Genomic DNA, 25,529 nt, shown 5'->3' on the forward strand with positions numbered 1-25,529 from the left:
GAGACTTATGTGAGGGGTGATGAGGAGAGTACGGAGGACATTCCTACAGGTGATTGCCCAGGTGAGTAGTAACTAGAGATGAGGAATTGGTTCATAATGAGCCAGTTCTTTATGAATTTTATCAAACAACCACTTTGGGTTCAACCAAACCTTAATTTTTTTTGGTTCTCCACCCACAAATCAATGCATTGCAAAAATTACTGCACATCTATTGGAGACTGCACAGAGGAGCTTGTAATAGAAGCTGTACAAAGGCAAGCCTGGGATCCTTCAGTAGGCTTCTAGCTGTCATGGCAATGGATACTGTTTCAGGGGCCAGCAATCTACCCCAAAACGGTGGTGCCAGAGGCATAGCTAATGGTTTGGCACAGGGGACAAACATATCCACGTGGGCCCCCAAGCAGTTCTATCGATATTATTACTATACAGTGACCGTACAATGGCAGATATCGGCTCTACAGATCATTTAGGTGAATACAGTGCAGTTACATTTTGTGAGTTACATGTGACGTCTGGTTCACATTTCTCGTCTCTTCCCTCTGGACCGCCATGAACAATTCTTCCAGCAGTGACTTGTCTCTGTAAAGTTTTCAGCACAGACATCTTTGACACCTGACCCACATTATCCTCACCTACATAAAGTCCCCATCCTGTTACTACCCCAATTCTAAAATATAATGTTCTGTATACATACAAGGTGACAGCCAGCCCAGCACAGGTAAAGATGGAACAATACGTTATATCCTCACCTACATAGAATCCCGATCCTGCTACTACCCCAATTCTAAGGGTCCTTCCCACTATGTAACGCAGAGTTGATTCTGACATGTAAACTCATGTCAGAGTCAGCGCTGCAAAACAGAATCCCATTGATTTCAATGTGTTACGTGTGCTAAATGGGGTGCGTTAAGGACAAAACCGTATAGGGTAAAAATAGGGATTTTCTGTTCTTCCCTATGATGCTCCACCAATGTGGATACCCCTCCTATTGACTTTGGTAAGACTTCCAATTTCTTTCATTCTATGTTCACCATTATACTGCTGTAGTGACAATTGGAATTTAGGGTATTTTAAGGATCCAGTTTTAATAATTAATATTAACAATAACAATGGACTATAAGCCAGTTTTGCCTTGATTTTTAGCCTCTGACCATTTACCACTGATGTTCCTAGAAGTACAGGCCGATAGTTTTGCACCTTCCTTTTTGAATCACCCTGTAGTAAGGACTATGTAGCAGAATACGGCAAAACTGCTTATAAAATACCAGGCTAGTGGGGGAAAGTCATTGGACCCAATTATAGTCAGTGGGATTGGTCAGACGCAGTTGGGATTCATCATAGAAACCAACGTTTCAGTTATAGTTTCATTGTATAGTTTCAATGTTTTACATCTAAATCAGATCTTGTTAAACATCACAGATCTCACACAGGGGAGAAGCCATATTCATGTTCAGAATGTGGGAAATGTTTTAAAATTAAATCATATCTTGTTAAACATCACAGATCTCATACAGGGGAGAAGCCATATTCATGTTCAGAATGTGGGAAATGTTTTACAAGAAAATCAGTTCTTGCTAACCATTACAGTTCTCACACAGGAGAGAAGCCATATTCATGTTCAGAATGTGGGAAATGTTTTACAAGAAAATCAGTTCTTGTTAAACATTACAGATCTCACACAGGAGAGAAGCCATATTCATGTTCAGAATGTGGGAAATGTTTTACAAGAAAATCAGTTCTTGTTAAACATTACAGATCTCACACAGGGGAGAAGCCATATTCATGTTCAGAATGTGGGAAATGTTTTATATCTAAATCAAATCTTGTTACACATCAGAAAATTCACACAGGGGAGAAGCCATATTCTTGTTCAGAATGTGGAGAATATTTTAGGTGGAAATCACATTTTGTTACACATCAGAGAATTCACACAAGAGGTAAACCATTGTCATGTTCAGAAATTTGAACGTGGGAAACATTCAACAAAATTTTCTTGTGGGAAGTATGTGGGAATGTGGGAAGTATTTAATTTATATTTTTTTTTTTTTCAAGTATTTTTATTAGGGTTTTCAAAAGTACATAAGGGGGGGGACAGATCAAGAAATTGTGCTCACGTCACATCACAAGGTGAAAGTGAGCAGGCTAAACAATTTATACAAAGAAAAAGGTAACAATGTCGTATAAACAGGGCAGAACAATTTCTCTAGTAAGTCAGATATATAGCAGTGCAAACTGTAAGAACACAAAATAGGGAAAACATTCGGGCCGCTAATAACCCATAACTTGAGTCTATACGACTGAGACATGAGTCTCAACGAAAACGCATGTAGAGAAAGGCACAATAAGGGGATTAATTTATATCTTTTTTTTTCCCCTATCAGTATGTCTTTGGAGTCTGGGAGGAAACCCATGCAAAAACGGGCAGTAGATAGAAACTCTTTGCAGGGGGGAAGTGTATAATTTATATGGTGATTTTCATGTTTTATTAATCTTGCATGATAGAAACATTTTTGTAAAATAAATATTTTCTTTTTGCGGCGTCATATTCTAAATGCTACAACTTTTTAATTTTTCAATCGATCAAGCTTTACACGGGGCATATATTTTGCAGGACAAGCTGTAGTTTTCATCTCATTCAACATTTTATTAAACTTTTGTTTTTACATGATTTACATTTTTCTTTAGTCCCCCTGAGATGCCTTGATCACTTGTATAATACAGTGTAATACTGATATTCAGTCTTTTAGGCATAATAGTACTATGTACATGGCAGTACAGAAGGCTACAGCCAGGCTTCAGGCTGGCATGGCTACTGCAGTATGTGGAAAAATATGGCATGCACTCAGCCCCTTAATAATGAAGCAGTTGTTAGACAGTGCCAAAATAAAAAAGAAGAAAAACTGTTGACTTACAGTTCCATTTTTACGGTGTTCTCCTGGAGAGTCCTCCTGGATGCACAGGTAATGGGATCCCTCCGGCTGGAGCCGTAGCAATTGCAGTAGAGGAAAAAGGATCCAGCACCCAGAACTCTTGTAAATGATAATTGGATTAAAACTTCGCTTTTATTGTTCACATTAAAAGTTCGGACATCTCAAAGTGATCATAGCCATGATTAAGGTGACACGGCACTGAAATGCGTCGGCGTTAAACAGTACCACCTCTGCATATGGACTATATCACTTTGAGATGTCCGAACTTTTAATGTGAACAATAAAAGCGAAGTTTTAATCCAATTATCATTTACAAGAGTTCTGGGTGCTGGATCCTTTTTTTCCTCTACTGCAATGGCTACTGCAGTACCCTGCGGTAGGCCTATGGGCTGGTAGAGGGAACTCCTTTAACCCCTTCCCGACAGTAGACACCCAGCACTAATGCCCCCGGTCGTTGCCAACACCGATCGCGGGCATTAACCACTCCGGCGCCACAGTCAAAGCTGACCAAGGCGCCATTTTCCTGGCGACGCATGGGCGCCACCATTTTCCCTGTGATCGCCAACACCCGGAACAAGGTCCGGAGCGGGCGTCATGTTGCCATGACAGCAAGGAGCCTTGTGAAGGCTCCCCGGGATGTCATACGATGGATTAGATCAGATCCCCTGGAGTTCAAGACCACAAGGGGGTATATGAAATGCAAAAAAAAGTTTTTAAAAAAGTAAAAAAAAATATATATGTATATATATTTTTAAATATATTAAAAGTTCAAATCACCCCCCTTCCCTAGAACGCATATAAAATTACTTAAATACTGTGAAACACATAGACATTAGTTATCCCTGTGTCTGTAAACTCACGGTCTAGAAATCTATACAAATATTTGTCCCGTACGATAAACGCTATAGCGGGAGAATAAGTCAAAAGTGCCAAACCGCCAGTTTTGCCTCTGATAAAAATCTTAATAAAAAGTGATCAAAGCAAAAGTTATTCCCCAAAATCATATAATTTAAGACACCTTATGCATCCCTATTCACGGAAGTATAAAAAAGTTACGGGTGTCAGAATATCGCAACTGTTAGAGCAAAATTTTTTTAACACAGTTTTGGATTTTTGTTAAGGGTTTGAAATGTAAATAAAACCATATAAATTTGGTATCCCTGGAGTCGTACTGAAATATAGAATACAGGTGACATGTCATTTAGGCTGCACAGTGAACGCCGTAAAAACTAAGCCCGTAAGAATGTCGCACAAATGCACCTTTTCTTCAGATCCACTTCATTCTGACTTTTTTTTCCAGCTTCCCAGTACATTATAAGATAATCCTTTTAATAGTCCCACAGTGGGGAAATTTCAGTATGTTTCAGCTGCATAGTAATACAGATACATGATAATACACTGTAAATATTACAGAAGTAGTAGACACACATATGCTGAGAAAGATATACTAGGAGTCCTAAGTAAGGGCTAGTTCACACGTGAGTATAAGGGGAGGTTTTTGACAGCGGATTTCGCGTCCAAAACCTCCCCTTATAATGGTGGTCTATGGAGACCGCCGGGCTTCTGTTCTCCGCTAGCGGCGAGCTGCTGCTTCCGCCCCCCGCAGCTCCCTCCTATGTCGGCTCATTCATTTGAGCCGACAGCAGAGGGTTAAGCCGCGACAGCGATGGTCGCGGCGGGCGGGTTTTGACAAGAGAGAGACGCGGCTCGCCGCGTCTCTCTCTGTGTCAAAACCCGCGCGGGCAGTTCACGTGTGAACTAGCCCTAACAGAGCAGCTAAGGAACAGAGAAGAAAGAAGGAGGACATTCATAATCATTAGTTCTCTGTGCGGAGTGATCTTCGCTTGGTCTGATGTAGATTATACAGCCTGGTCGCGGTTGGAAGAAAGGACTTGCGATAGCGCTCCTTCTCACACTTGGGGTGGAGCAGACGGTCACTTACAGTGCTGCCAAGTGCCATCAAGGTCTCATACATGGGGTGGGATTTGTTCTCCCACATGGAGGTCACCACGGACAGTATCCTTCTGTCACCCACCACCTGTACTGGGTCCAAGGGGATCCCCAGGACAGAGCTGGCCCTCCTGATCAGCCTGTCAAGTCTATTTCTGTCCCTGGTTGATATACTGCTCCCCCAGCAGGCCACACTGAAAAAGATGGCTGAGGCAACCACAGAGTTGAAGAAGGCCCTAAGAAGTGTCCCCTGGACTCCGAAGGCCCTCAGCCTCCTGAGCAGGTAGAGTCTGCTGTGGCCCTTTCTGTGCAGCGCCTCCAGGTGATCAGCCCAGTCTAGTTTATTATTGAGGAGCACACCCAGATACTTATAGGTCCTGACTATCGCAATACATGTTCCTTGGATCTCCACCGGGGTCGGAGCACTCCTCCGTTTCCCAAAGTCCACCACCATCTCCTTGGTCTTCCCAGCATTAATCCTGAGATGGTTCTGCTGGCACCATTCAACAAAATCCCGGGTAAGTCTCTGTATTCCTTATCGTCGCCATCAGTGATAAGGCCGACTATAGCAGAGTCATCAGAGTACTTCTGTAAGTAACAGCTGGAGGAGTTGTGCCTAAAGTCAGCAGTGTAGAGTGTGAAGAGAAATGGGGCAAGAACTGTACCTTGTGGTGCCCCCGTACTACAGATCACAGTGTCAGACACACAGTCCTGGGCTCTCACATACTGAGGGCGATTTGTCAGGTAGTCTAGGATCCAGTTGGACAGGTGATGGTCCACTCCACCAAGGTTCAGCTTCTCCCTCAGTAGCTCTGGCTGAATGGTGTTGAACGCACTGGAGAAATCAAAGAACATTATTCTCACAGTGTTCCCGGGTTTCTCCAGGTGAGAGAGAGCTCTATGAAGAAGGTGGATGATGGCGTCATCTACCCCAATGCCCGGCCGGTAGGCAAACTGGAGGGGGTCCAGAGCGGAGCTCACTAGGTGGCGTAGGTGTGTCAGGACCAGTCTCTCTAGGACCTTCATCAGGTGGGATGTCAGTGCTACAGGTCGGTAGTCATTGTAGTCCATCGGGTTGGGTTTCTTTGGGACTGGTACCACACAAGATGTTTTCCACAGTTGAGGTACCACTCCCAGCTTTAGACTCATATTGTACATGTGCATAATAATACAACACAGCTGGTCACTGCACATTTTAAGAACTCTTGCGCTTATCCCATCGGGCCCTCCGGCCTTGTCTGCCTTAATCCTCTTGATTTCCCAACACACCAGAGACTCTTTGAGGATCAGACATTCGGATTGCAAATTACTGCCAGTCGGAGGGGGTTGGGTCTTGGTGTGTGAGGGGAGGGGGATTGCTTGTGAGGGGGGAGTTGGTTTGGAGTCGAATCTATTGAAGAATAGATTAAGCTCATTAAGCCACTTCCTGTCAGCTTCAATCTGATGAGCTGCCATTTGTTTATGTCCGGATATCACCTTCAGACTGTCCCAGACCTTTGAGACTCTACCCTCCCCCATCTGTAGTTCCATCTTCCGCCTGTAGTTGGCTTTCCCTTCTCTGATCAGTTGTCTTAGTTGTTTCTGCACCGCCCCCAGGCCATTTTTGTCCCCAGACCTAAAAATTCGCTTTTTCTCCTTAAGAAGAGTTTTAATCTCAGAGTTGATCCATGGTTTGTTATTGGAGAAACACCTCACCTTTCTAGTTGGTACCGTGCTGTCCACACAGAAATTAATGTAGTCTGTTATGCAGTGTGTGAGCCCCTCAATGTCCTCTGGAAATGAGTCTTGAAACACTTCCCATAGAGTTATATTAAAACAGTCCTTTAGAGACTCGACACTTCCCTCTGACCAAATCTTCACTGTACAGGTAACCGCCGGTTCTCTGCGCACCAGTGGAATGTATGTGGGTCACAGATGTACCAGGTTGTGATCTGATCTGCCTAGGGGCGGTAGGGCAGATGAGTTATATGCATCCCTTACATTGGCAAAGAGCAAGTCCAGCGTTTTGCTGTCTCTTGTATGGCAGGTTACATACTGGGTGAAGCCTGGTAGAGTGGATGCTGGGGAGACGTGGTTGAAGTCTCCAGACACTAGGAGCAGGGCATGGGGGTGAGATGATTGCAGCTCGCTCACAGCAGCATGGAGGACCTCTCAGGCAGTGTCAGCTTTAGCAGAGGGGGGAACATATGCAGCTAGTACGATAACATGTGATAGTTCCCTTGGCAGGTAATAAGGTCTCATGCTCACGGCTAGCAGTTCAATATCCTTTCCACACATTTGTTTCTTAACTACAACATGTCCTGGATTACACCATCTCTCATTCACAAATATTGCGACCCCTCCTCCCTTGCGCTTACCGCTCTCCAGCGTCCTGTCCGCACGAAGAAGTTTGAAGCCCACCAAGGAGGCGAGTGTGTCCGGAGTGATTTCAGTAAGCCAAGTCTCTGTAAAAACCATCATACTGCACTCACGAAACTCCTGTTGATGTCTGGTCAGTGCTGTCAGTTCATCCATCTTATTCACAATTGATCTCACATTCCCCATGATAGCCGTAATCACATGCTTGTTGTAATTTTTCCTTGCCTGTTTTGACACACCGGCCCGCCATCCATGTTTCCTAAAACGCCTGAGTTTCCTTCTTAGCTCATGTGGGATGATGAGAGTGTGCTTGCTGTCCTGTCCTGCAGCCATAAGCTGTAACAAAGCCTGCTTTGTGTACACACGTCTCCCCTGTGTGTGTGAAGACATTGTCCCACACAAACAAAAGGCTCAAAAGATTCCTTTGAAAAAGTGTTCTGCCGCAATTTCAGTCCAGCAATATTAGTCCAGCAGATCCAGCATACTAATGTTCCTTATAGTGATAGACAAGGAGTGTAAGATAGGAAAGGAGAGAGAAAGATCAGTTTAGTTTGTAGCAGCTGAAACAAAAGGCAGCCACACATGAGGGCGCACAGAGAAAAAAAATAAAATAGAATATATATAGAATAATTAATGGCGGCATCATGGAGAACAATTTGTCCCGCAAACATTAAGATGTCATATGGCTCCGAGAGTGGAGACATAAAAAAGTTATGGGGTCTGGAAGGAGGGGAGTCAAAAACGAAAATCAAAATATGCCGTCGGGGGATGGGGTTAAGAAATCAGATTCATTCATTCACGATAGTTGCGACAGGGATAATAATAATAAAGACAGATTTTATTTATATTGCACCAACATATTCCACAGCACTGTACAATTTGTGGGGTTCAAGTACAGACATAAAGATACATTACAAAGAAGTAGTCACTTCACACAATGGGACTGAGGGCCCTGCTCGCAAGAGCTTAGAATCTATGAGGTAAAGGGGGTGACACATGAGGTAGCAGGGGCGGCATTGCTTATACAGAGGTCAGACAATTCTGTAGTAGAGGTGACTGTCATTACACAAACATAAAACTGTATGAGCTGTCACCAGTCGTGTCCTTAATGTGTAGATGGTGCCTGGATATATAAAGTTAGTCTGAAATGGCATCATATCATGTGGGGTAATGTGGGAGCTGGAACAGAGGAGGGTTCATTTTAGGGATTCTAATGATGGTACTGAAGAGTTTACATTAGGAATTGTGATAGGGCTGTCTGAAAAGATGTGTCTTTAGTTTGCGCTTGAAGCTGTAGAAATTGGGAGTTAATCTGATTGTCCGGGGTAGAGCATTCCAGAGAAGTGGTGCAGCTCGGGAGAAGTCTTTTATACGAGCGTGCGAGGTTCTGATAATAGAGGATGTAAGTGTTAGGTCCTTGAATGAATGGAGAGCACGGGTTGGTAGACAGAGATGAGGGAGGAAATGTAGGGAAGTGCAGCATTATGGAGAGCCTTGTGGATGAAGGTGATAAGATTATATTGTATTCTGTAATGGATAGGCAGCCAATGTAAGTGACTGGCACAGCCAGGAGGGATTGCGGTAGCGTTTAGACCAGTGATGGTGAACCTTTTTGAGACCGAGTGACCAAACTGCAACCCAAAACCCACTAAATTATTGCAAGGTGTCAACACGGCAATTTAACCTTACTACTCTGCGGATCCACAATTGCAGACAGTTACGTATCCACAAATTACAGTCATGTGAATGGGGCTTTACAGAGCTTGTCCTGAAAGGTAAAAGCCTTTGCATTTGGTACTTTTGAACAATTAATGTTCACTATTTACATTGCACAGGATCTGTTTTATAGTGAGCGTGCAATGTAATTACATCCTGTACTAATATTATGTCTGCTATAAAACAAATACTGTGTGATATAAATAGTGAGGGGAACCCACACGGTACAATCTGCCCCACAGTGGCCCACACACAGTATTATATGCTCCACAGTAGCCCCCTCCCCACACAGTATTAAATGCTCCACAGTAGCCACCTCTCCCCACACACAGAGCAGACACACACAATTATACTTACCTCAAGTCCCATGAAGAGTCGCTAAACATGCTCCACTTTTGACTTACATCGTCACGCCTGTATTGAGGCAGAGGTCACACTCTGCACATACAGTTGAAAGAAGGGATCTTTCCCAGATTCCCTGTTAGTGAGCGATCCGGGCAATGGTGAGCGTGTCAAGTGAGATGGCTCTTTGTGCCCTCTCTGGCACGCGTGTCATAGGTTCGCCATCACGGGTCTAGCCCTTTTCTTTCCAAGGATGTAGCTCTACATCCTCCCAGCGTGTCACTTGCCTAGCCGAGGACGTAGCTGCTACGTCCTTATTTCTAATACCCATATCGCTGGACTCGTTTGGACTATGAAGATAATTTTAGATTCATTTTAAAGGTGAGAATCTCATCTGTAAAATATTATCAAGTTCTTCATGTTAATCTTTACTGTGCCAAAGGGATTCACTGTTGAAAACGCTATTGGAGATTGAGATCTCATTGAAGATCTCAATTCCCGACAGCGTTTTTAACAGCAATTCGCTAAAAATCTGTAAGGGCTATTATTAAGATCTTTAAGAGATTCTCATCTTTAAAATGAATCTAAAATTATCTTCATAGCCCAAACGAATCCTGAGATACAGGACTTTAAATTGTCCCCACCTCCTGTCTCAGGACGCATTAGTGAAACAGGAAGGGGGGAGGAGGAGCAGCCTGCACAGAGACAGAGAGACAGAGAAGCATTTTCTCTGTCCCTGTGCACAACCTGTATGCGACCCTGGGGGGGGGGGGGGGGTGATTCAGTCCCTATTTCCCCCCTTCTGTCAATCAAAGAGCATACTATACTTTTGTCTTTGATTGTCACATACAGGTATAATATAATTCCCCCTAGCTTTACTAGTGGGATATTCTTATGTTATACCCCCTTAACATAACCATTATTATTATTATTGTTGTTTATTTATATAGCACCATTAATTCCATGGTGCTTTACATTTGGGGGTTTACATACAATACACAAAATATACAGGTAGATATAATACTAACAGTGACCGACTAGCACGGTGGGGTAGAGGGCCTTGCCCGTGAGGGATTACAATCTATGGGGGAAGGGGGTAGAGACAGAAGGAGAGGGGGAGACAGTTCAGATGGTGGTGTGGTGATAGTGTTATTGGAAGTTGTAGGCCTTCCTGAATAGGTGAGTCCTCAGGGCCTTCTTGAATCCTGTGATTGTGGGGATCAGTCTTATGTGTCTTGGTAGGGAGTTCCAGAGTATGGGAGATGCACGGGAGAAATCTTGGAGGCGGTTGTGTGAGGAGCGGATGAGAAAAGAGCGTAATAGGAGGTCATTGGAGGATCTGAGGTTACGTGTGGGCAGGTAGTGGACATTAGTTCAGAGATATATGAAGGGGACAGGTTGTGGATCGCTTTGAATGTTAACGTTAATAGCTTGAACTCAATTCGCTGGGCTATAGGTAGCCAGTGGAGGGACTGGCAGAGGGGAGCAGCCGATGAAGATGGGGGGGTTAGGTGGATTAAGCGAGCAGCACAGTTTAAGGTGGACTGGAGAAGGGCGAGGGTGTTTGCTGGGAGTCCATGGAGAAGGGTGTTGCAGTAGTCTAGGCGGGAGATTATGAGGGCCTGGACGAGCATCTTGGTAGTTTCCTGGGTGAGGAAGGGGCGAATTCGGTGGATGTTCTTGAGCTGGAGGTGTTGAGGGCTTGAATATGTGGCTTGAAGGATAGGTCAGAGTCCAGGGTTACCCCAAGGCATCGGGCCTGTGGGACAGGGGTAATTGTGGTTCCATTAACTTTGATAGATGGGTCAGGTGGAGGGGCCATACAGGATGGGCTGAAGATGATAAACTCTGTTTTCTCCATGTTGAGTTTGAGAAAGCGGGAGGAGAAGAAGGAGGCTACGGCCGCTAAACAATCTGGAATTCTGGCCAGCAGAGAGAGGGCGAGGTGAGGAGGTGGTGTGCGAGTGGGAGACGCTGAATGTGCGGTCGGTGAGGTATGAGGAGATCCAGGAATGGGCCTGGTCTGAGATACCAAGGGATGAGAGAATTTCTAACAGGAGGGAGTGGTCAACTGTGTCAAAGGCAGAGGAGAGGTCGAGGAGAAGGAGGACAGAGTAATGGCGCTTGGCTTTGGCAGTTAGCAGATTATTAGTGACTTTTGTTAGGGCAGTTTCAGTGGAGTGCCGGCGTCTGAAGCCTGACTGTAGTCTGTCAAAGAGCAGGTTGGATGAGAAATAGGAGGAGAGTTCGGATTGGACATGCTGCACAAGAAGTTTTGAGGCGTACGGGAGCAGTGAGATGGGACGATAGTTGGCAGGAGAGGACGGGTATATTAAAAGTTCTGTTCTGTCCTACCAGCACACAGGGGCAGAAATACCCCATCATTGTGCTGCTGCTGGGACTAAGGAAAAACTGATTAATATCATAATCAATGTTCGTTTTGGTCCTGGCCGCCTCAGGGGTAGCTCCAATTTATAGCCAACATCTTTAAAGGGGTTGTCTGGGCCTAATTTTTTATGGCCACTTCACTGGCCCAACTTATTGTAGTGTTGGGTCACCGCACTGAGACGTCCCGTGTCCCTTTCCTGTGGTCGCTGATTGGCCTCAGAGGTCATGTGCGGCAGGAACTTTCCCCACAAGAAAACACTAGAGCAGCAGGACCGGATCGAGCTGCGAGAAACCAGAGCAGCAGGGACAGGTGAGTGTTTTTGCTTATTTTTTTTTTATTTTTTCACCTTCCCTGGCCTAATATAAAAAATTGTTATCCTGGACAACCTAATGATTCCACCTTTTATAGCCATAATGCCCCATAATTACCCTTTATATAAATGATCCTCTTTATAGCTATAATGCCCCATAAATAACCCCCCCCAAACAGAAAAATTCATAGTTGTACTCGCCTACCTGCGATCCTTTGAAGGACGGGGACAGAGCAGCTGCCTCCTCTTCTAGTTGTAGTATAATACATCAGCACACCAAAATTCAATGTATCAAAAACTTTATTCCGTAATCTTTTTTTTGTCTTTTGTCTCACTGCTGTACTTCATTTGAATTCTATAGTATTTGTATATTGTGTGACTTTTTTATATACTTGATGATTATGGTGTTATACTTTTATATTAATACCCAAATTTTGAAGTCACATGGTTTTTATTACTTTATCTGATTACACTATATATGATAATATATGGCTAATGTATATTCTAATTTTAGATGTCATGCAGATGAAGGTCCTTGAGACCGAAACATTCAGACTTTGACATTGAATATCCAGATACTCTATTTTGTGTGTTTAACTTTTTTCTATGAAGATTATGGAATAAAGTTTTTCATACATTGAATTTTGGTCTGAAATGTATTATATTACAATTTGTGATGGGACTACCCAAATACTTTTTGGCATCAATTTATTGGAATAATTTGTTCCCCTGTAAGGAGTGCATATCTTTTGTATATATTTGCCTCCTCTTCTTAAGGTGCGATCTATGCGCCATAATCACATATAGGACGTCTGTGTCTCAGCTCAGGAGGAGCGATGTTGTGACGTTATCGCGCCCGTCTGTGCTGAGGAGCAGACATCTTGTCTCTTCTCTTGGCAACTTGTAAACCGCAAGCCTGAAGTGTCTTGCGATTTACAAGGTACCACATCAGCAGGATGCATCTTACCTAGATCTGTGTCCTGGAGATGCCAATCTAGTTAGGGCTAGTTCACACGTGGGCAAAGGGGCGGATTTTGACAGCGGATTTCGCTTCAAAATCCGCCCCTTTACAATGGTGGTCTATGCAGACCGCCAGGCTTCTTTTTTCCGCTAGCGGCGGGCTGCCACTAGCGGAGAAAAGAAGCGACCTGCCCTATCTTCAGGCGGAAGCCGTGCGGCTTCCGCCCCCGGCAGCACCCTCCTATGTCGGCTCATTCATGTCAAAACCCGCGCGGGCAGTTCACGTGTGAACTAGCCCTTAAAAGTACCGAGAGTATTAATGACGGCCAGGGGTGGACACCCACAGAGTCACATGGGGGTTCCTGGCAGCTGAAGAGGAGAGGCCACGTGCAGGAGCGGGGAGAGGTAAGGGAATAGGGTCCGTTACTGGACCTCAGCGGAGGACTGGTAGAGTCCCCTGAAGACATGGTGCCCATCAGGGGGATTTACCAGTACCCTGGTGGCCAGTCTGACCCTGGCTCTGCTCCATACACATCATACACACACAGCTCTGCTCCGTACACATCATACACACACAGCTCTGCTCCATACACATCATACACACACAGCTCTGCTCCGTACACATCATACACACACAGCTCTGCTCTGTACACATCATACACACACGGCTCTGCTACATCCACACTGTAACTACATCCTGATCCTGACACGTACACTTCAGCTCATCCAGCACCGACCACAACCAGCACAGCAGAGTCCTGTATACACTGAGCACGTGACCTGGTAACACCTCACCATGTGATCACTTGACTCCTCCTACTGATCACATTACAGTGACATCATCACAGGTCCTTTAGCTGTTCCAGGACTACAGTAGTAGATTCCTCCTCTCCTATATATGGTGTACAGGTAGAGGTAAGTGTATATATATATACACTCACCGGCCACTTTATTAGGTACACCATGCTAGTAACGGGTTGGACCCCCTTTTGCCTTCAGAACTGCCTCAATTCTTCGTGGCATAGATTCAACAAGGTGCTGGAAGCATTCCTCAGAGATTTTGGTCCATATTGACATGATGGCATCACACAGTTGCCGCAGATTTGTCGGCTGCACATCCATGATGCGAATCTCCCGTTCCACCACATCCCAAAGATGCTCTATTGGATTGAGATCTGGTGACTGTGGAGGCCATTGGAGTACAGTGAACTCATTGTCATGTTCAAGAAACCAGTCTGAGATGATTCCAGCTTTATGACATGGCATTGCATTATCCTGCTGAAAGTAGCCATCAGATGTTGGGTACATTGTGGTCATAAAGGGATGGACATGGTCAGCAACAATACTCAGGTAGGCTTTGGCGTTGCAACGATGCTCAATTGGTACCAAGGGGCCCAAAGAGTGCCAAGAAAATATTCCCCACACCATGACACCACCACCACCAGCCTGAACCGTTGATACAAGGCAGGATGGATCCATGCTTTCATGTTGATGACGCCAAATTCTGACCCTACCATCCGAATGTCGCAGCAGAAATTGAGACTCATCAGACCAGGCAACGTTTTTCCAATCTTCAATTGTCCAATTTCGATGAGCTTGTGCAAATTGTAGCCTCAGTTTCCTGTTCTTAGCTGAAAGGAGTGGCACCCGGTGTGGTCTTCTGCTGCTGTAGCCCATCTGCCTCAAAGTTGGACGTACTGTGCGTTCAGAGATGCTCTTCTGGCTACCTTGGTTGTAACGGGTGGCTATTTGAGTCACTGTTGCCTTTCTATCAGCTCGAACCAGTCTGGCCATTCTCCTCTGACCTCTGGCATCAACAACGCATTTCCGCCCACAGAACTGCCGCTCACTGGATGTTTTTTCTTTTTCGGACCATTCTCTGTAAACCCTAGAGATGGTTGTGCGTGAAAATCCCAGTAGATCAGCAGTTTCTGAAATACTCAGACCAGCCCTTCTGGCACCAACAACCATGCCACGTTCAAAGGCACTCAAATCACCTTTCTTCCCCATACTGATGCTCGGTTTGAACTGCAGGAGATTGTCTTGACCATGTCTACATGCCTAAATGCACTGAGTTGCCGCCATGTGATTGGCTGATTAGAAATTAAGTGTTAACGAGCAGTTGGACTGGTGTACCTAATAAAGTGGCCGGTGAGTGTACATTGGCTGCCTATCCATTACAGAATACAATATAATCATATTCACCACTCGGTTCCCTGCGATGAGGCCTGACTAACAATCCCAATAAAATAGCGAATATATCAGCATTGTACTGCAGTGCAGGAGTATTGCAGTACATGATACAGAAGATTTGAAAATCCCAGGTTAAAGTACCCTTCCTGATTCATGACAATTTGTCATGGTGATTGTGCCAGTGTATCCACATGATTCCATAATGCAGTGGCCAGGCTCATCTATCAGTCTAGACCCATGATGGCGAACCTATTAGAGATGAGCGAACAGTGTTCTATCGAACACATGTTCGATCGGATATCAGGGTGTTCGCCATGTTCGAATCGAATCGAACACCACGTGGTAAAGTGCGCCAAAATTCGATTCCCCTCCCACCTTCCCTGGCGCCTTTTTTGCACCAATAACAGCGCAGGGGAGGTGGGACAGGAACTACGACACTGGGGGCATTGAAAAAAATTGGAAAAAGTCATTGGCTGCCGAAATCAGGTGACCTCCATTTTAGACGAATAGTGGATTTCAAATCCGGGTCATATGAGAATGTGAACTTTGTGACTATGAGACAGGGATAGCTGTACAGTCAGGGATAGCTAGGGATAACCTTTATTTAGGGGGGAATGTTATTAAAAATAACTTTTTGGGGCTCTATCGGGTGTGTAATTGTGATTTTTGTGAGATAAACTTTTTCCCATAGGGATGCATTGGCCAGCGCTGATTGGCCGAATTCCGTACTCTGGCCAATCAGTGCTGGCCAATGCATTCTATTAGCTTGATGAAGCAGAGTGTGCACAAGGGTTCAAGCGCACCCTCGGCTCTGATGTAGCAGAGCCGAGGCTGCACAAGGGTTCAAGCGCACCCTCGGCTCTGATGTAGGAGAGCCGAGGGTGCACTTGAACCCTTGTGCACCCTCAGCTCTGCTACATCAGAGCCGAGGGTGCGCTTGAACCCTTGTGCACACTCTGCTTCATCAAGCTAATAGAATGCATTGGCCAGCGCTGATTGGCCAATGTATTCTATTAGCCTGATGAAGTAGAGCTGAATGTGTGTGCTAAGCACACACATTCAGCTCTACTTCATCGGGCTAATAGAATGCATTGGCCAGCGCTGATTGGCCAGAGTACGGAACTCTGGCCAATCAGCACTGGCTAATGCATTGTATTGGCTTGATGAAGCAGTGCTGAATGTGTGTGCTTAGCACACACATTCAGCTCTACTTCATCGGGCTAATAGAATGCATTGGCCAATCAGCGCTGGCCAATGCATTCTATTAGCGTGAACTGAGTTTGCACAGGGGTTCTAGTGCACCCTCGGCTCTGCTACATCAGATTGCTACATCTGATGTAGCAGTGCCGAGTGTGCATCAGATGTGTAGTTGAGCAAAACTGACTCAGCACTGCTAAGTCTGCATTCGCATAGGAATGCATTGGCCAGCCTTCGGCCAATCAGCGCTGGCTCTGCCGGAGGAGGCGGAGTCTAAGGTCGGACCTGAATGGAGACTGGTGTGGAGCGATCTTAGACTCCGCCTCCTCCAGCAGAGCCAGCGCTGATTGGTCGAGTTCCGTACTCTGGCCAATCAGCACTGGCCAATGCATTTCTATGGGGAAAAGTTAGCTTGCGAAAATCGCAAACTGACAGGGATTTCCATGAAATAAAGTGACTTTTATGCCCCCAGACATGCTTCCCCTGCTGTCCCAGTGTCATTCCAGGGTGTTGGTATCATTTCCTGGGGTGTCATAGTGGACTTGGTGACCCTCCAGACACGAATTTGGGTTTCCCCCTTAACGAGTTTATGTTCCCCATAGACTATAATGGGGTTCGAAACCCATTCGAACACTCGAACAGTGAGCGGCTGTTCGAATCGAATTTCGAACCTCGAACATTTTAGTGTTCGCTCATCTCTAGAACCTATGAAACACATGCCAGAGAGGGCACGCAGGGCTCTCTCACTTGGCACGCTCGCCATCGCTCACTAACAGGGAATCTGGTACAGGATTCCACGTTAGTGAGCGATCCCTTCTTTCATCTGTATATGCAGAGTGTGGCCGCCATGTGATTGGCTGATTAGAAATTAAGTGTTAACGAGCAGTTGGACAGGTGTACCTAATAAAGTGGCCGGTGAGTGTATATATATATATATATATATATATATATATATATATCTACATTTGTACTTGAGAAACGTTCCGGTGAGGACCGATACGTGGTGTAATGCTTTTTCCAATAAAAGGACATTTTTCCATCCATACAAGTTGTTGACAGACCGGATTTTTTTTTCTTTTATATATCTAATGTGTGTGTATAGTCACGGTCATTGTCAGGCTTCCTGAGCCACATCAACCCGCACATGGCCACCTACTTGCTGTGGTCACTATTGATCTCAGCGCTTAAAGTGGGAGTCCAGCTGTGATTTACTGCCATGATAAGTGTGTGCATACTAAGACTAGAGATGGGTGAACTGATTCTGGGCCTCCACCTATTATATCTGAAGAGACCCAATAGTATAATAATTTCACTTCCAATTTTATCCAAACCTGTTCAACCTGAAACGCATCTTGGGCGGTTCGCCGATCTCTAAGTAAGACCATGTAGTGACAGTGATGCAATAATATGTCACCATGTGCTACATAGACATGAGATACAGTTACTTCTGCTATAAGAAGGGGTTACAGGAGCTTATTCACATTACACTTTGTCAACTATCCACAGGAGAGAGCTGAATGGAGCGGCTGTCAGGTACGTGTTCATTTACCCAGCCCATATCCACACAAACTGCTGTAAAGAGTTATTCAGCTCCTGCCCCAATCCATGTACAGAGAGAGAATATACAAGATCTACCCCGTATTATCTCCTCATGTTATATCTTATTATCTCCAGGAATTGTCTATATTTACATGGGATTGTGTATGATTTTATATTGACTTAACATTGATCCAATCATGTTCCTACAGTATAGGATCCTGTCAGTGGATAAGGACAAGATGGCGGAGAAAATATTACATCTCACCTTGGAGATCCTGTACCAGCTTACTGGAGAGGTGAGAGATTCTGATGATGTCACATTACATCATTCTTATCTATAGTAATAACAGATGATATAACTGGAGAGGTGAGGGACTCTGGGAATGGATGGAGTGATATTTATTAAAGGGATTCTCCTATTAAAACTTCTTTTTTTTTGGCAATCACACGTCAAAATAGCCTTTAGAAAGGCTATTTGTCTCTTACCTTTAGACGTGGTCTCTGCTGCGCCGTTCCTTGGAAATACCGGTTTCTACCGGTATGCAAACAAGTTCTCTGGCAGCGATGGGGCGGGCCCCAGCGCTCAAACAGCGATGAGGGCGTCCCCACCACTGCCAGAGAAGCGTCTCCAAGCGCCGCCTCCTTCTTCATCCGCCGTGTCATCTTCAATGTCTTCCGGCGCAGGCTTGTAACTTCTAGCAGAGCAGACTGCACAGGCGCACAGGTCACGGGAAAATGGCCGCTTGCACAGTATTGTTAGCGGCCATTTTCCTGTGGCCTGTGCAGTCTGCTCTGCTAGGTTACGAGCCTGCGCCGGAAGAAGACATTGAAGATGACGCGGTGGACAAAGAAGGAGGCGGCGCTTGGAGATACTTCTCTGGCAGCGGTGGGGACGCCTCCATCGCTGTTTGAGCGCTGGGGCCCGCCCCCATTGCTGCGGGAGAACTCATTTGCATACTGGTAAAAACAGTATTTCTAAGGACCGGTGCAGCGGAGACCACGCCTAAAGGTAAGAGATGAACAGTCTTTCTAGAGGCTATTCCGACGTGTGATCGCCGAAAAAAAAAAGTTTTAATGGTAGAATCCCTTTAATGTGTCTCCATAAACAGGATTACACAATAGTGAAGACCTCTAGTGGGCGCTGTCAGGCTCCTGTGTCTGAAGGATGGGGGAGAACCCTGCGCCCAATCCTGGGGCCTCCACCTCACTCCCTGATACATGAGGAGATCAATGGACAGAAGATCCTAGAACTCGCCAACAAGATGATTGAGCTGCTGACTGGAGAGGTGACACTGCTGGGAATGCTGGGACATTATACAGGAGCTATGAAGGGATCTGGTGATGACTGTATCATTGTGTTGTCAGGTTCCTATAAGGTGTCAGGATGTCACTGTCTATTTCTCCATGGAGGAGTGGGAGTATTTAGAAGGACACAAAGATGTGTACAAGGAGGTGATGATGGAGGATCAGCAGCCCCTCACATCAGCAGGTAATAGACATGACTAAATACACACGGCCTCTCATTATCTGTATGGAAAGAATGAATTCAGTCCCTGTATGTGTTTCCTCCAGTTCCATCCAGTAAGAGAACATCACCGGAGAGATGTCCCAGTCCTCTTCTATCACAGGACTGTAAGGAAGAAAATGTCCTCCAGGATGATCAGGTAGATGGAGATAAGGTGACATGAAATCTTCCTCTGTCCTTTAGAAGGGCTGTGAAGTTCTCGTGGTCAGTCTGGTTTTATCCCATAGTATCCAGGCTGTCAGGTTGAGTCTCCTTGGATCCTGGCATCTCAGCTCTCCTTGACTTACCAGGTCCGAGAGGGGAGGAAGCCTCCAGTATATGCCTTGACTCATCTGTTTGAGCTGGGCAAACCAAGCCCTTTTTGGCCAGAACGGGATTATGGCAATTCCCAAGTCCTGTCTTATTTTTATCAATACCTTCGGTATGATTGATATTGGAGGGAAGATGTAGAACAGCCCTTCTTCTGCTAAAATCCGGACTGACGCATCTCCACACGGAGAAAGCTCCGGATCACCCGAAAATCCAGAGAGACAAGGCTGCAGGCCACGGCACTTCCGGTCCACGCAGACCGGCCGGGACTCAACAGAGCCGCCACAAACTAAGAAGCCAGCAGCACGACGCCACTGGCATCCTGCCGGCAACCAGGGCCGGACAGGCACTCTCATAGAGGGGAGAGGGGATGGAGCGTCCCCTATCTTCCAGGGGAAAGACGACGAAAAGAAAGAGAAGAATAAGATCAAGAAAAAAGGGCCAGAATGAGGTAAGCTCTGAAAAGAGAAAAAACAACCTCAGACTGGTAACCCCAGAAGGACACAAGTCCTCCGCACCTGTCCCTGTCCACACAGGACAGAAAAAAACACGCAGGGGGAGGTCCTTGTGCCCTCTTATAGGGCAAGCCATGTATTTAATTGGCTAATTAAAGAATTCCGCCTGTCCTACCAGCACACAGGGGCAGAAAATACCCCATATTGTGCTGCTGGACTGGACGACAGGGAACAGATGTTTTCTACTTGTGTAATGAAAAAGGTGGAGATGGCAGGATAAAGCTGACCATAGACATGACATGTTGTCTGGATCTTCTCACAGTTTTCTGGCTATGTAGGCTGCTGGTTGGAATAAGGAACCAACATGGTGGATTTATCCAGGAGACCTGCAGCTATTTGGTCAGATAACTCCTGCTGTCATTTTTGGTGGTCATGATAATGAATGATCTTTTCTTCTATAAAACATCCCACGTGACTTCTCCATCCGTCTGGTGACTTTACAATATTTGTTTCACAGCTTTTGTATCCGGGTGAAGATCTGAACAATATTAATGCTCCGGAGACATATGTGAGGGGTAAGGAGGAGAGTACAGAGGACATTCCTACAGGTGATTGCCCAGGTGAGTAGTAACTAGAGATGAGGAATTGGTTCATAATGAGCCAGTTCTTTATGAATTTTCTCAAACACACACTTTGGGTTCAACCAAACCTGAATTTTTTTGGGCTCTCCACCCACAAACCAATGCATTGAAAAAAATACTTCACATCTATTACAGGCTACATAGAGCATTTTAATGATAGGATCCCTTTAATGTTACTTTGGTGGTTACTACGGGCAATAAGCCAGTCTTGCTTAATTTTTAGCCTCTGACCATTTACCACTGATGTTCCTAGAAGTACAGGCCGCTGCTTTTGCACCTTCCTTTTTGATTCACCCTGTAGTAAGGACTATGTAGCAGAACATGGAAAAAATGCTTGTAAAATGCCAGACCAGTGGGGGGAAATTATTAAACCCAATTATAGTCAATGGGATTGGTCAGACTCAGTTGGGATTCATCATCTTAAAAAAAAACAACGTTTCAGTTATAGTTTCATTGTTCTTCTCCTGTAATGGAGCAAAAAAGAGGAATTACAATGCTTATGTGAACAGAACCGAAGTCAGTCACTGATTTTCGCTCAATGCCTTGTAATTTGTATGGACATTTGGACAGAGAAATGCTATAAAATCTCAATATAATGTTAATGATATAATAGTCATACATTATAAAATCAGTTTTCTTCTTCACAGATGACTGTACCAGGAGCTCAGAGAAACATCTCCTATCTTCAGTTTATAAAGCAGATGATGGTGGTATCACACAAAATACATATGAAGAACATGTTGTCATCCCAGATATTCCCTCACCCCTTCACAGCCAAGATCTATCATCTTTTTCTTCCATACACATCCTATCTTCTAATCCATCACAGACTGTGACACAAGAAAAGATTCACACACAGGAGAAACCATATTCATGCTCAGAATGTGGGAAATGTTTTATATATAAATCAGCTCTTGTGATCCATAAGAGAATTCACACAGGGGAGAAGCCATATTCATGTTCAGAATGTGGGAAATGTTTTCCATCTAAATCAAATCTTGTTAAACATCAGAAAACTCACACAGGGGAGAAGCCATATTCATGTTCAGAATGTGGGAAATGTTTTACCTCTAAATCAGATCTTATTAAACATCAGAAAACTCACACAGGGGAGAAGCCATATTCATGTTCAGAATGTGGGAAATGTTTTACATGTAAATCAGATCTTGTTAAACATCACAGATCTCACACAGGGGAGAAGCCATATTCATGTTCAGAATGTGGGAAATGTTTTCCATCTAAATCAAATCTTGTTAAACATCAGAGAACTCACACAGTGGAGAAGCCATATTCATGTTCAGTATGTGGGAAATGTTTTGCATGGAAATCAAATCTTGCCAAACATCAGAAGAATCACACAGTGAAGAAGTTATATTCATGTTCAGAATGTGGGAAATGTTTTACATATAAATCAGCTCTTGTGATACATAAGAGAATTCACACAGGGGAGAAGCCATATTCATGTTCAGAATGTGGGAAATGTTTTACATGTAAATCAAATCTTGCTAAACATCAGAAAAATCACACAGGGGAGAAGCCATATTCATGTTCAAAATGTGGGAAATATTTTAGGCAGAAATCAGGGCTTATTACACATCAGAGAAGTCACACAAAGGGTAAACTATTGTCATGTTCAGAAATTTGAACGTGGGAGACATTCAACAAAAATTTCTTGTTATACATCAGAGAAGTCTTTTATGTTCAGAATGTGGGAAGTGTTTAATTTATATCTTTTTTCCCCCCTATCAGTATGTCTTTGGAGTGTGGGAGGAAACCCACGCAAAAACGTGGAGAACATAGAAACTCTTTTCAGGAGGGAAGTGTTTAATTGGTGATTTTTTATGTTTTATTAATCTTGTATGATAGAAACATTTTTATAAAATAAATATTTTGTTTTTGCAGCGCCATATTGTAAATGCTACAACTTTTACATTTTTCAATTGATCAAGCTTTATACGGGGCATATATTTTGCAGGACAAGCTGTAGTTTTCATCTCTACTCTTTGGGGTACATTCAACATTTTACTAAACTTTTCTTTTCCATGACGTCCACCATGAAGGAAACACAAGGAATGTTGACCTCTGATTCTCTGTAGGGACAGGAACTGAGAGACTCGTTAAAGGGACTCTAGCGCTGGATTTTCGTTATTTTAGATAAACATATGCCTGAATAGCCTTTAAAAAGGCTATTCAAGTCCTGCTAATCGTTTGTTGAAAGACTCCCCCGTTTTAGTGAATTACCTTTTAAACGTATATGTAAATGAGCCCTACCGTGCACCGTGGGCGTTCCCATGCACTCCTCATGTCATACTCTGTTCACACCTTCCTCTCTTGGTTCTTCTATGTAAGTCCCTCTTCCTGCTTTGGATTCACCAGCGCCAACTCTCTCTTCCCGGACGAGTGGAAAAGCAGGTTTTCAATACTGCTCTGTGATTGGCCTGTCCCTGTGATGACGTTACTACAAGGTCCTTTGTCGTCTTCTAAGTAGTGATCTATGCAGAGCTGGGGCTGCAGCTCCCTGTATCTATTATAGCATAGATCTACTGTGCATATCCCCATAGCGGTAGAGTCCCAGCAGTATCTGAGATTTGCGATTTAGTCCCACTCTTCAGAGGTCCTCCAATATCAGTTCGTGGCTCTACCCTTAGGGATCTCTTCCGCCAAGAGGGTGTTCACCAAGGTGGAGGTGGCATCCTCTCTAATACAGCAAGACTGTCTCATTATCCCATATCTAGATGACCTTCTGATAGTAGCAGAGTCATCCAAGGACTTAATCAAGGAAAGAGATTTTGTAATCCAGTTCTTGAAGGTCCTAGGTTGGATTATAAATTATCCAAATTCAGATCTTCTCCTTCAGAAGGAAAAGAGGTTCTTAGGGGTACTCCTAGACTCGGGAAGGCAGGAATCCTTTCTGCCCCTGGAAAAAAGCCAGCATTCTATCCTTTCAAAAGGCAAGAAGGTGCAGGATAAGACAGGCCATGAGTCTTCTGGGACAGCTATCAACCTGTATCCCTTGCGTCAGATGGGCTCAAAATCACACTCGGTGTGTTCAGAGGTAAAACCTAGATTCCTGGAACCGTTCTCCATCCTCCCTAGATACCTTTATCCACATCCCTCAAAGAGTGAAGGACTCCCTGGGCTGGTAGGTAAAAAAGAAGCAATTTAGTTGTAGGGGCTCCATGGCATTTCTGGCCAGTCACTTTGGTTTAGACCAACGCAAGTTTACAAGGTTAGGGGGCAAAGATAGGCCCAGTTTACCTTCAGGGGACTTGGTCCTGCACAGTAAGGGTGCAGTCGTCAAACTAAAGAGAGTTAAGGGCAGTTTGGGAGACGTTAAAAGCAGGGGCATTTATGCTTCAGGGTCAGAATGTCCGGATTCTCTCAAACAACATCACAACTGTGTCTTATATCCACAGACAAGGAGGCACAAGATCCTCTTCCCCATCTTCTTTGTCTTACAAGATCCTCGGTTGGGCAGAAGAAAACCTCAGCTCCCTATCTGCTACTCATCTGAACGATCCAGAAAATCGGGAGGTGGACTTCTTGAGTCGCCAAAGACTTGATCCAAACGTTTGGAGCCTAAACCATCAAGTTTTTCTGATGCTGGCTCAACACTGGGGTCTTCCTCAGGTGGACTTGGTGTCGAACCCTGACAGATTACATACTGTCATACCAATGAGCTGTCCTGTGGATATTATCAGTGTAAAAAAAATAGGCTGGAAAAACCCCTATACTCATACCTCGCAACGTTTGAAGAACAGAAAGAGGGACATAGTGCGCCACGGCAAATTTAGCTCTGCCCATTTTTCTGTTGACTCCACCCATTCTCATTCATTTTTCATGTGCCCCCACACAGTATAATCCTACAGTCACCCGTACATTATATGTCCCCACATTATAATGTTCCCTTCCAACTGCAGTATGCAACACAGTATTAAGTCCCTTTCCTGGTGCCCCAGTTTAAGCTGGGGTAAACTACTGTAGAGGGGACATGAAACTGGGGTAGTTGGAGGGGGACATGAAACTGGGGGCAACTAGAGGGAGACATTAAACTCGGGCAGCTAGAAGCAGACATTAAACCGTAGGTGTAGCTGGAGGGTGACATTAAACTGGAGGCAACTAGAGGCAGACATGTCCCCTTTCAGCTACTCCCACAGTTGTCCCCAGTTTAATGTCCCCCCAGTTTCATGTCCCCCCTCCATGCCCCCAGTTTAATCTCCCCCCAAGTTTCATGCTCCCCCTCATCTCTGCCCCAGTTTCTTGCTCCCCCTCATCTCTGCCCCCAGTTTCATGTCCTCCCCTCCATCTCTGCCCCCAGTATAATGTTCCCCTTCTATCTGTGCCCCCAGTTTCATGTGCTACACACACACTCACTCTCTCCCTCCACCCTGCATCTCTTATCCCCCTCCCCTCAGTACCATCTCTCTATCTCTCCATGTCTTGACTGCACTGGACACTGACACACCCACCTAGTCATGTGATCGGGTGATGTCACACAGGTCCTTGTACAGTAGTGAAGCTTCCCTTCTCTTGTACAGTAGTAAAACACTTCAGGGACAGAGTGGGACATGCGGTAAGCTGCGCGGGACTGGAGCTTAAAATCATGACTGTCCCACTAAATGCGGGACAGTTGGGAGCTATGCCTATACTTGATCTGATGCTTGTTAGGATAAAAGTCTGTGCAGTGCACAACTACCTCATGGGGACCATCACTG

The 25,529-nt window shown here is 44.9% G+C and overlaps 1 pseudogene; it reads left to right on the forward strand.

The window, feature by feature from the left end:
• Positions 1-25,529, forward strand: part of LOC142209930 (uncharacterized) — a 520,021-nt pseudogene that overhangs the window by 363,315 nt on the left and 131,177 nt on the right.

Source organism: Leptodactylus fuscus, chromosome 6 (genome assembly GCF_031893055.1).
Source record: "Leptodactylus fuscus isolate aLepFus1 chromosome 6, aLepFus1.hap2, whole genome shotgun sequence".
NCBI lineage: Eukaryota > Metazoa > Chordata > Amphibia > Anura > Leptodactylidae > Leptodactylus > Leptodactylus fuscus.